At 40.4% G+C, this 12,642-nt stretch overlaps 1 protein-coding gene and 1 long non-coding RNA gene across 8 annotated transcripts in view; one reads left to right on the top strand and one right to left on the bottom strand.

The window, feature by feature from the left end:
- Window positions 1-7,495, top strand: part of LOC140682037 (uncharacterized) — a 28,729-nt gene extending 21,234 nt beyond the window's left edge. Inside the window, exon 3 of the long non-coding RNA XR_012053274.1 lies at window positions 7,383-7,495. This is a non-coding gene — a long non-coding RNA (uncharacterized lncRNA). The remainder of the gene's footprint in view (window positions 1-7,382) is intronic.
- The window catches only part of PALM2AKAP2 (PALM2 and AKAP2 fusion), a 272,907-nt gene that overhangs the window by 120,778 nt on the left and 139,487 nt on the right, over window positions 1-12,642 (bottom strand). The gene's annotated exons all lie outside the window — the stretch shown is intronic.

Here is a 12,642-nt window from a genome sequence, read left to right as displayed (position 1 = left end):
CCCTGTTCCATGCTGGTAAAAAAATGTCATATTCCCAGATTTTCACAGTTATCCATGAATTAAACTAGTAAAACAAGGAGGTTTATAGCATAAAACCATGAAGAACTAGTTCAGTTTTTGACAAAGCAATAGGAAAACCCCTGAGAACACTGAGAGAGGGTTTATATGCCCAATTATTTTGTGGTGGTTAAGGGCCAGACTGCAGTGAGGCAGATGTAGCCCAGACTATCTGGAGTGGTCTAATGTTTGATCTCCAGTTTTGCATACTTTTGAGTTAAGATTGTACTGTCAGTTGTTTTGAAGAAATGTGCAATTTTTCTGATAGAAAAATTTGTATCCATAGTTTATGGCAAAGTCAAACTACCAGTTTTGCCTGAATGGAAATGGTATTAATTAATGCCTTGTCACTGTCTTCTTTTGTTGTGAAGATATGAAAGAATCCTATCCAATCCTACATTTGTACTAGGCACACATGTTAATGCAAAACCTGTAAATTCTGCAATGGTAGAGTCAAATCTTGCTAGACCTGGCACATGAGAGTTGGAAGGTGCAGGTGAATTGGTGTCATCATGGCATGAGCCATGACAGTGCTGGAAAGCCATGCAGTCCAGGAGAGTGTATCCTTTCAGGCCATGTATTTGTTCACCCAAATTTGAGGGTAGATCTACTATATACAAGAAGAGATCCAGAGCATTGAACAGAATTAGTAAATGTGTAATCATACTAAAATTACTGATGATGTAAGGTTAATATAATCTGACTTTTGACAAAAGGACATCAGAGATAAAATCCAGACATAAAAGGACGAAGATACATGTCTTCACCTAAGCTTAGCTGTGCCACGTGGTAGTCAGTTTCAGTGATTTCAGAGGGGGTACTTACAGAGTAAGTTACTGCTCAATTAGAGAAGATGCACAACCTCTGGCCTCTGTGGATAATCTTAGAAAATTATATAAAATTAGAAAAAATTATAATGTTTGCTTTCAAAGTACTACTTGTTTTCACTAGCAAACATAATACCCAGATATGGTATATCCTTCTCAGTTATTCACAGATCAACTCCCCAGTTAAAATAGCTAGTGAAATGTTTCATTTCCCAGCCACACCATTCAAAAGAGGCATGACTTGCTGGTGAAAACTCCAGTCATGTTTCTTATTAAAGCCATACTCTTTTAGAGACTTCAGTAAAGGATTTCTTGACTCCCTACTAGAGGAAGAGATCAATTGCTTTAGAAGCAAAAGACAAACTAAAAAGGAAATAAATTATGATTTTGGTTTCATGATACTGGGCTATGATTTTCACCTAGAAGTTTTAATATTTCAGGCCTGAGCATAAGTTAATGTGTTATGTCAAAGTATGCCATATCCATCACCTTCCAGATAATACTTAGGGCATTATGAGAAATATGCAATAACCAACACTTCACAGAATCACAGAATAAGCTGAGTTGGAAGGCATCTGTTGCACTACAACACAAAATAACTCACACATGCACACTAGATGCAAAAGAGGGAAAAAAGAGGAAGTTTGTATCTCACTCCGCAACATATAGAATTCCAAAAATGACAGTGGATTGGAGGATGAAATTGCCACCTCTCCAAGCACACTGGTCAAACCAATAGTCTATCAATTCTCTCCTCCCACAAAGAAGAATAGAAACCAATCATTATTTATATGATAGTGCATGAGTACTCATGTAGAAATACGTAAACGTAAGAAGGCATAGAAAACTTTTAGAAGAACTTTACAACTTTCAAAAGAGTTGGGCAACAGGGATCCACAAGGGTCATTCAATTCAACTCTTGGCCCTGTACAGCTCCCTTCCCAAGAGTCATATCACATGCCTGAGAGCATTGTCCAAACTTCTCGAGCTCTGTCAGGCTGGACTGTGACCAGTTTCCTGGGGAGCCTGTTCCAGTGGCCTAACACCCTGGCGATGAATCTTAATCCTAATATCCAACCCAAACCTCCCCTAACACAGCTTCAGGCCATTCCCTTGGGTCCTGTCACTGTCGCCACAGAGAAGAGATCAGTGCTGCCCCTCCTCTTACCCTCACAAGAAGTTGTATCTGCAGTGAGGTCTCCCCTCACTCTCCTCCCAGCTGAACAGACCAAGTGACCTCAGCTACTCCTCACACGGCTTCACCTCCAGACCCTTCACCATCCTTGTGACCCTCCTTGAGCCACTCTCTAACAGCTCAATGTCTTTTTTGTGTTGTGGCACCCAAAACTGCCCCCAGAACTCGAGGTGAGGCTGCCCCAGTGCAGAGCAGAACAGGACAATCCCCTCCCTTTCCCAGCTGTGATGCTGTGTCTGATGCACCCCAGGACATGTTTGAGCTTCTTGGCTGCCAGAACACTGCTGGCTCATGTTCAACTTCAACCAGGACCCCCAGGTTCCTTTCCTGCACTCATTTCTGCTTTCCAGCCTGTCATTTGTTTGTCTGTCTGTACACCCAGGGTTGCCTCATCCCAGGTGCAGAATCCAGCACTTTCCCTTGTTGAATTTTATACAGCTGGTGCCTGCCCAGTCCTCTCATTTGTCAAGGTCTCTCTGCAGGGCCTGCCTGCCTTTGAGGGAGTCAGCTGCTCCTCCTGGTTTTGTATCATCTGTGAACTCAGTATCCCTTCCAGTCCTGAGTCCCAGCCATTTATGAAGACAAAGAGCACAGGGCTGAGGTTGGAGCCCTGTGGAACCCCCAGTGACAGGTCACCCGTCTGATGTCTCCCCATTCACTGTAACCCTTTGTGCCTGACCCCTGAGCCAGCTGCTCACTCATCACATAATTTGTTTACCCAGACACGAGCTGGACAGTTTGTGCAGAAGGATCCTGTAAGAGGCAGCATCAAAGGCCTTACAGAAATCCAGAAAGATTACATCAACTGGCTTCCCTTGATCAGCTAGTTGGGCTATCTTGTCATGAAAGGAAATCAGATTTTAGAAGCAGGACTTTCCCCTCATGAAGCCATGATGGCTAGCTGTGACCAGTGACTGCACTGTTCTTCAGGTATTTTTTTCAATACTTCCCAGAACAATCTTTTCCACAACTTTACCAGGCATTGAAGTGAGACTGACAAGTCTGTAGTTTTTGGGGTCCTCTTTCTTGATAATTTGAATAACATTCATCAATTCCAGTCAGCTGGGATCTCTCTGGATTCCCAAGACTGCTCAAAAATCAACAAGAAAGTTTTTGAAATTACATCAGCCAGTACTCAGAGGATTCTTGGATGAATGTCATCAGGCCCCGTTGATTTGTAGGGATCTAGCTGGAGCAGCAGATCCTGCACAATTTCAGGTTTGACTGGGAGTTGAACATTCTCTTAGTTACGGTCCTCCAGGCATTGAGACCCTCTTGGTCCTTCACGTGTTGAAGACAGAAGCAAAGAATGCATTAAGCACCTCTGCCTTGTCTATGTCTCTGTTGACACTGATGAGGTGACCATTCTCATTCTGTAATGGGGCAATGTTATTTCTACACTGCTTTTTGCCATTAATATAATTGTTAAAACTCTTTTTATTCCCACCCACATTTCTGGCCAGCTTCAACTCCATTTGGGCTTTGGCCATACAAATTTTGTCCCTACAGTGGCAAACAACATACCTCTGTTCTTCTCATATCACCTGAATTTGCTTCCACTCTGTATATACATTATTTTTTTGCCTCATTTCCAAGAGAAGGTCCCTGTTCAGGCAAGCTGGCCTTCTGCCTTTTCTGCTTGACTTCCAGCACTTGGGAATTGCCTCTCCTATGCCCTTAGTGGGTGATGTTTGAAAAGTCACCAGCAGTGATAGACCCGGCCACCAGCAAAAGCATTTTCCCAGGGGACTTTAGCCACTAGTGCCCTAAGTGGCCTGAAGTTTGTTCTCCTCATGTCCAGAGCTGAGGTTTTGCTGGCACTTTTCCTCATGACAGCAACTAGATGCTTCATAATCATTGTGGCCAAGATGTCAACTCAACTCCACTTTGCTCATGAGATCCGCTCTGTTGACAAGCAGCAGACGCAGGAAGGCATCTTTGAGTTACTTCCCTTAGGATCTGCTCTATATAGTTGTCATCCAGGTTTTCTAGGAATCCTCCAGCCTGAGTTGTACAATCTGTATGAAGCTCTCAGTTAACTTTTGGCAAATTTAAGTTGCCATGAAAGGACAAAAGCAGTTGACTTGGAATTGTTCCTTAGTTCCTCAAATAATTTGTTGCATTATTGTCCTGGCTAGGAGGTCTATAGAAGATTCCCACATTGACATCCACGTTATTTGTTTGTCCCTTTATTCTCATCCAGAGGCTGTCAGCTGTGCTATTACCAGCTGTGAGCTCCATACATTCTAACCCTTCTGTTACTTTTAAGTCCCTTTGCAGAGAGATGGGCTAACTTGAAATAACTTTCCAAAGACGTCATCCAGAAACAGAAGCCCTGCACATTAGTCAAACCTTTAAGCCTCCAGATAAGCAAACATACCAGAGATTAAAGAGGTACTTTCTGTCTGTATTTCCTAGAGGTGCATAGGCCAGCCATGTATTCCCAATGGACTTTGTCCTCTCTCACTTCCTCAAAGTCACAACATGCGCTCCTTAAAATGTGCCCTGCTGATGCAATTCAAAAACTCTGACTCTTGTGACTGTGGTATGCTAAACATGGCTTGTCAAGTATAGAACAAACAGCTATGTCACAATCCAAAGTCAGTAGGAAAAATCTGGTTTTCTCCTGCTGGCCTGTGGAAATGATCAGCTCAGTTCTACTTATTCTCTCTCAGCTGTTTATCTGTCCTATGACATGCATTGTCTAAATTCAAAATTAAAAATATTTCTAAGGTAATGAAAGTCTTTAAGCACTTGCATTCCAGAGTATATCAAAACACAGTAAAGGCTGATGCTTCACTTTGGATAGCTATGCTTGGTTTTAACGTTTTTGGAGTCACATTCATTTACAGCACCCGCATTGCCTGCTGGCCCAGAAGTCACATGCAAGGCAGGTCCATGGTGTGAGAGGTTTCCCTGCATAATGAGGCAGTCCATCGGTGCAGGCTGCACCAAATTTGAAACTGATGCATGAACAATACATGCAACTATGGAGTTTTTCCAGAGCTCGAGCCCTGAGCCTAGCTGGGGGTATTCTAGGGTTGTAATAAGCAAAATTCACCTTCTTTTAAAATGTAGATTTTGTACTGTAATTTCATGTCTCTTTACCTGTCCCGTTCCTTTTGTTCCCTCCCTTCCTCCTTAGCGTGAACACCGAATAGTGCTGATTGAGTAAAGTGGCTTCCTAAGTGAATTAGCTATCATCTTGAGGAAAAAGCAGCATAAAGCCTGTACCAGAGTAGCAATAATAATTTTGTGCAGCTCCCATCTTGACAATAAACCTGTAATAGCAGTGGAATAGAGCATGAAGAAGGCTTAAAATTACATCAGGGTTTAAATTACCTTTTGTATTACTCAAATACTTATTGCTTGTATTTGTAACTCAAATACTTATTGCTTCAGTGCTAGAGTTATTACTTACTTTTATAAGAATTTAAAAATAAGACCTTAAAGAGGCAGCCTGCCCTGTAGACAGAAAATCCAGCTCTGAAAACAAACAAAGAGCAGGAAATTTCAGAAGGTTTCAGGGTAAGCCCCCAAATGTCAGGTTGCTTATTTAAACCATTCCTGCTGAAATGTAGCAACCTACATTTCTTGTGAGATTTTTAGAAATTAGAAGTGTGTTAGAAAGCCTCTTTTTGAAAGAACCACTGTACTTTAATATTAAGTCTTGCATGGAACATGATATTGTGCAGCATAAAGAATAAAGAAGAGAGATGATGCTTGATGATTTTGGGTTTTGTTTGTTGGTTGCTTTTTTCCTCTTTTTTATTTTCCTTCCTCTTTAAATAACAATCAAATTACTTGATCCTCAGCTCTCAATTTGTGAATAGTTCAGCCTGAATATAAAGGAACTTTGTGACTGACTGCCTCTTCCCTTATTCAGACTATTCAAATAGTTGCTTCACAATGTAACAGATAAAACAGATAAAACTCTTCACAAGTCTCTTCACAAATAACAGATAAAAATAACTGTTATGCTTAATTTATTTTAACAGTACAGGTAGGTTGTTTGGATTTTCCACAATTATTTTCTGAGAACATAATGAGTAAAAGACAGTTTCTAAGAACACAAGAAATGCCCTACTGGACTGAAAAAACTGTTTTTGACAGCCGCAGGAAGAAGCTTCACACAGGGAGAACTGCTGTAGCAGTCTGTATCCCCTGTAGTTTCTCCAGTATCACAATTACTAGATCAGGGATGTCACTTAATGTGCCTCTGCCTTGTCCCTTTAATATATTTTCTAAATCTATTATCCATTGGTTTGTTAACATGGATACATTTGTCTGTCTGGGTTTGTTTTGGTTTTTGTTGTTTTTTTTTTTTTTTGTTGCTCATGTTTGTTTGTTTGTTTTATTTTTTTTATTCTGTGTAGCACCCTCATCATCTGCACATGTGTGAACTACCATGACAGAGAGCCCAAGAACTGAACTGTTATAAATTACGGCTTGTTAAACAGCTTAGTAATTTTAAATATCTAGGATATGACAGCAAAAAGATTGAATGCTCAGGAATTTTTAATTCACAGTCTGAATTTCAGACCACCTTAAAGGAAGCTCTCATAGCATCTAGAGGCAGAGGCAGTCAAAGTAGTCATAACTTTCAGGAATTTTAGCCTCTAGCAGTGTTTGTTGCAGAGAAAGGACCAGTAGAATAGGTTTACACTCAGTAAGGACACACTGTTTAATAAGGAATTAGGTTAGCAAAGGAAGACAGATGGCAAGAGCAGACAAGACAGTTTCAGACCTAAGGCCTAATTCAGATTTGATACAGCTAAGCTGAATGGCCAATGAAGTCAGTGAGATGTTTACATATTTGTATCAGGGCTGAATTTGTTTCCCTGTGTTTTGCAGAAGGAGGTGAATTAGTTGACTTCAAATAGATGTTTGAGGGGTTTTCTAAAATTTTGGCTTTTTTTAAGCTAATGATCATACAAATATTTTGGTGCTATGCCAAAGCTTGTGCTTTAAAACCCAATAGATTTAATGAGCAGAGATGTTTCCTGCATAATGCAAATGTAGTTGAAAGACAGTGTCTGGCCTAAGGCTTTGTATATATGTAATAGAAACAAACAGATGGAGACACAAGCAGAGGCTTGCTCTGTGCAACCTAACTTAAATGGGACTATGAATCCTTCCCTCACTCTCAGGTTGGTCTCTTTTTGAATTTCTACAAGAGTTGCTGCAGGGTACCCAACTCTTCTTAGAGTTAGAATGTGAAGTATATTCATTGTGTAAGTGAATATTTGAGAAGGAGTACTGGACGCTAGCAGTTTACCATTTCTGCATTTCTTTCTGTCTAGGTGCCTTGTGGCTTCAGTCTAGCTCTGGGTAATCTCAGAACAATGCTGAGAGACTAACTGGTTAACATATACTCTCCCTTTGTCTTCTCCTTTTCAATAAACCAGTACCAATAGCTTCTGATTTATACTTTCTTATTTTATTTTGGCTATAAAATTAGAAGATATATCTTATCCTAGTAAAATGGGATATTATTTTGCATTTGCTGCTATGTAATTACATCTCTCTACCCCACCCACTTTTGTTCAGGCTGCTCTTATTAAAAATCAGTGATTTGGGAAATCCTTACTAGAAAATTGTAGCTTAGTTGAGACTGAGAAACCAGAATGTTGCAGAAATTTGGAAAAGCAAAGCAAAAGAGAAAGGAGAACAAAACCTTTTTGTTCTTGTGGAGATAATTTTCTGCCCTCCAGGAATATTGTCAGAGCGCTGGTTATACAAGGAAGCAGCAAAAGATGCAGCCATGATGGAAACAGTCCTGTTTCTTCTATGTAATGCCATGGCATTTCCTGTACCACTGCACTGACATAAAGCAAGGGCAGGTAATCTTTCCTTGGCTTTAGCACACCCTGCAAAAGAGTCTGGTCTAATACATAACAAGATCTGGCTCTGTAGCTAACAGCTCTCCATGCCAATGATGCACACCTCCAAGGGCAGCAGAAGCTTTCCTTATGATGGTTGCTAGCGTGTTGTGCACAGGACTTTTGCTGATGGGATACATCGGCAATAACTGTACATACAGGAGGTCTGGGGGCTGTAATCATTCCCAACCTTGGGCACTGAAGCGCCCTGAAGGGTTTCTAACAGGGCTCCTTGCTGCTGTGAAACAGAGTTATCTGCCTGGTAGCTCTTCAGTTTATGACTTATCCTCAGTGCAGATTAAGTGTGCATGCATAGTAACGGTGAAGAAACATACTGGTGTCAGAAAAGTCTTTTTTCTGAGGAAATGGCTGAGCTATCACATTGTAGGCAGTCACTTAATTGTCTCCTGTCTTAGTTCCTCATTTTTCATATAATAACAATAGCGCTTCTCCGCCTTAATAGGATGCTGACTTTTTAAAATACACAATAAATGCCAAAATATAGCTTACAACATCTTTTGCATTTCAGTTGCTAAAGACCACTTCCATTAAATTCTTCACTTACTGCCTGGAAATGATAAAAGATATTCCACAAATACTTAAGATGTTTGGTATTCAGTAAAATCTAGTGTACCAGGCCAGTTGCACAAGTCACACACGCTATTGTGCAAGATTCTATCACTTTGCTATTAGCATAATCATGTTGCCTTGAAACTAGTTATGATTCTTGAGGGGGGCCTAACTTTACAATATGTCAGCTGCCAAGCCAAGGCTCATGCGTGTAACCACATTGGATTTATCACTTTATCTGAAAACAAAACATATAGTCTCATGGTCATACATATTATTTCAAAAATATGGCCATTTTCATGATAGTAATATTTTGATTAAACTCTTTCTGGGAACAGTTCCGGTATTTTTATTTACCCTATAACCCCTTAAGTTAACTTCTACCAGCAGCTCCACTTTGTGTAATACATCAATCACCTATTTTGCTAGAACTTAATCTTGTTTAACTTAAGATCTATATACCTTACAGTTCAGACTACATTACCCTCTATCTATACATTAACTTACAGTACTGTACAAATGACAGTTTTGACTCAGGTAGAAATCGAAAAGATGAACTGTAAAAAAGAACTACTTGAACTGAGCCACATAGCTTTGCTGGTAATACTAAATAATCCAAATGTTGGTGTAAATTTTCTTTGGATGACTTGTATTTTCAAAAACTTTGGAGTTTGAGCTTGCTAATATCAAAGCTAGGTATGCACAGTGGGCTGTGCAAAATCTTGAAGGTGAGTCAAGGAATCACACAGGCTGAAGTATATGTAGGCAGAGTTTTAAGATGTAAACAAATACCAAGTAATCTTTTCTGCATAACTTCAGTATGGTGTCCCTCATGGCTCAGTTTGAAGTTCTTTCTTTTAATATGTCTTCCATAAATATTTGATATCCAGACTGAAGCCTTACATCTCTTTACTAAAGGAAATAGATGGGATTGATTACAGTGACAGTAATAACACAATTATAATTTTTTTTTTTACAGTGGGAAGCTTTACGATACATTTAGGACTTTCTGGCAGTAGAATACTTTTTCTTTAAACTTAACTGCACGGAAAGCTGGTATTTTTAATATAAATATATTGATCTAAATTTATGGCTTATGGAAAGTAGTACATCCTTTCACGTAAATTTTTTAGGATCCAGGCCTGCAAAGATTTACACACAGAAATTCATTGTGTATTCTGGTCCCAGGAAATCAGAAACAAGGCTCCCTTTGATTGCAGTGGAGCCAGGACTCCAGCTGTTGCTTTCAGAGCAGGCAGTATTGCACAGCTGAAGGTTTATCAGATTTTGTAAAATATAGAGTGTGAGCCCAGTTTTTTGACAAAAGACATCAGAAATATTTCACCTTTGCCCTGTTCTTGCCACATTCTAGGATACTTGTGTTACATTGACAACAACAACAACACCAAAAAAGGTGAGTCCTGTCTCAGTGAACTTGAGATTTGATAAAATTGAAAAACCCAAAGGCAAATAATAAGGAAAGGATATACTGTTTAGAATTAATACCAGATATTTTTCATAAACTTAAGCCTATATTTGTTGTGTCAGGGTATGTTTTCAGCACATACATGAACACACACAAGCCCCCAGTCCATTCATTTCTGCAGGTATAAAACTGTTCATGACTACGAGGCCTGGCTCAAGCTCAGCCCAGTTCCAAGTCCGGCATAAAGCCAATGTAATCTTTGAGACTGACTAAACTCTTCAAGACAGAACTGACAAGGGCTGCTACAGCAACCATTCTCCACAGAGAACTTATTTTTAAATCTAAATAGAAAATGAAAGGGAAGTTAATGTTTGGAGGCCTGAACATGCTCATTTTTTTCTGGCTGAAGCTGATCTTTCAGGTCTGAGAATTTGTCAAGGTTGAGGCTGAATTGTCTTTGAGGTTAATGTTAGGAAGGCATTTCAGATTTGTCTTCAGGTCTGGTATGGTCTGATGTGGACATAATGCCCTGTACAGCAGATCTCTGCACAAATGACATTAACGGATGGACATCAAACCACAGGTGCTGGCTCATCTATTTTCTGGGAAAGCCTGGACCTATGTCCATCTCTAAATCATATGGCTGTCTGACACTCTTGTGTAGAACTTGTACTTTGCCTAGCCCTGAAGTTTGCTTAGCTTCTGGTCTTTGTGGCCTATGATCCTCTCTGTTCTGAATTACAGGGACAGCAGACTCGTCTTTGGATTGTGGTAGTTCTGACTTGGAATGCTTTCAGTGGGCTGCAGCAAACCTCAGAAAACTATCAAAAGTGAGCTTTCTGTGTGCTGCCCAAGTTTACTCTTGCCTGTTGAGTTTTTATTTATTATAGGCTAGGTGACATGTTGGTTTCTTCCGGGAAATAAAGACTCTGACTTGTAACTAGTATGAAGACTCCCTGGTGGACCACTAAGCAGATTGGAGCCTAAACCTCATGTTCAACATGAGTGCTGTGAAGAACTGATGTTTTGTCCACCTGCAATTTATTGTGCTTCCTAGTGCTTTCCTATATCTCCTCAGACTGAGAAAACCTTCAAGTATTCATCTTATTCTCTTTTCACAGGACTCCCTTGCACCAGAAGTCTCTTTTTTCCTTGATCAACTTCCCTTCAACTCAGCTGGGAGATCTTCCATGGCTTGTCCAGTTAGGCACTTGTCTGTCTTTGTCTGACACCCACTTCAAGAGCCAGAGTGGGAATATATGTTGAACTACAAAAAAACTCACTCATCCAACCACCTGCTTGGGAGTACTTGTGCCAATTTGCTTCAATAGAGAGGGAATCCTGCTCCCTGACTGTGCTGGGGCAATTTTCCAATCTACCCTCTTAATACTAGCATCCTGAATTAGCTTGCAGTAATATTGACACTTAAAAACCACCATGTGATTATATGGACAGAATGCCAGTTTACCTCTACCAAACCACATGGATTTTATTCAAGAGAGGATGACTTTTAAGAACAAAATTAACTGAATGGAGCTAGCAACTTTGTCTTGGTGACTCAGTGTGGGAATCCGGGGCTTCCCTCTGGCTGCCCTGGCAGGTCTGGGACCCTGGCAGGGGGTCAGGAACCCCCCTGTACAGAGCCCCGAGAGACACTGTCTCTGATCTCTGTCCATGGAAAAGAGTTTTCAATCTTACAGGATGAATTACAAACTCTGAGTGTTTGATATAAGTAATAATTAAGTGTGTCACGGGTGCAAAAGTAAAATTTTAGGTTTCTAGATTAGGGGTTCAGAGGGGACAAGATGGAGGAAACTGGATGTGTCTTGTCCTTTTCCTCTTTCATGCCCTCCATGTTTCACTGTAGTGTTGGCATTTTTCTATTGGTTTAGGCTGGGAACACACTGCTCAACGTAGATGATAGATATTGGCATATTATTGTAAATATAGCACACGTAGTTTCTGGTATATAATGTTTGTACCATCCCACTGAGGGGCAGAGCCCCGCACACTGCCCTGCAGGACAGACCTGCGGCAGCGCAGCAGAACATGTCAGAGATAAGCAAAAATAAACAACCTTGAAAACAGCGCAGACAAATTATGGCTTCTTCTTTGGCAACGGGGCAGAAAGACAGAGACTTTCTACAATCTCAGAATCATCAATACCCACAGATTCCGACAACTCAGTTATAATTAGTGTTAATTATTTCTACAGGCAGAAGGCACCAAAACTGCTGTACAGCCTGATGGAGATAGTCCCTATAATCACTAATTAGCACTCACATTTCATCTTAAGATGAAAAGTGTCTCCATCTGAAAAATTAGAAAGCAGATAGGCTGAGGTAGAGAGCTCAGGTGACTTGAGTAAGGAATGCAGAGACCATGACTTTGAGCAGTGACCAGATTTGTAGAGTTTGCAACCTTCTGGCTTCAAGGTTGCATTTTACTTGCCTATTGCTTCCCAGTTCTGATGGGCTAGGGAGTCTACAAGACATTTTTTTGCTAAGATCTTTCTGGCAAAAACATGTTATATTCTTGCCCCAGCCTTTACTACCTGATTTGAGTTTTGTTTATGTTATGTAGTGGAAGTGAGAAGGGGAAGATTTGTTTTGGGGTCAGACATTATATCTGGATGTAAGTCCGACAAACATCAGTATTGTCTAAGGGTTTCAAGATGCAAATGAC

Source organism: Taeniopygia guttata, chromosome Z, assembly GCF_048771995.1.
Source record: "Taeniopygia guttata chromosome Z, bTaeGut7.mat, whole genome shotgun sequence".
Classification (NCBI taxonomy): Eukaryota; Metazoa; Chordata; class Aves; order Passeriformes; family Estrildidae; genus Taeniopygia; species Taeniopygia guttata.
This window is presented reverse-complemented; position numbering and strand designations above follow the sequence as displayed.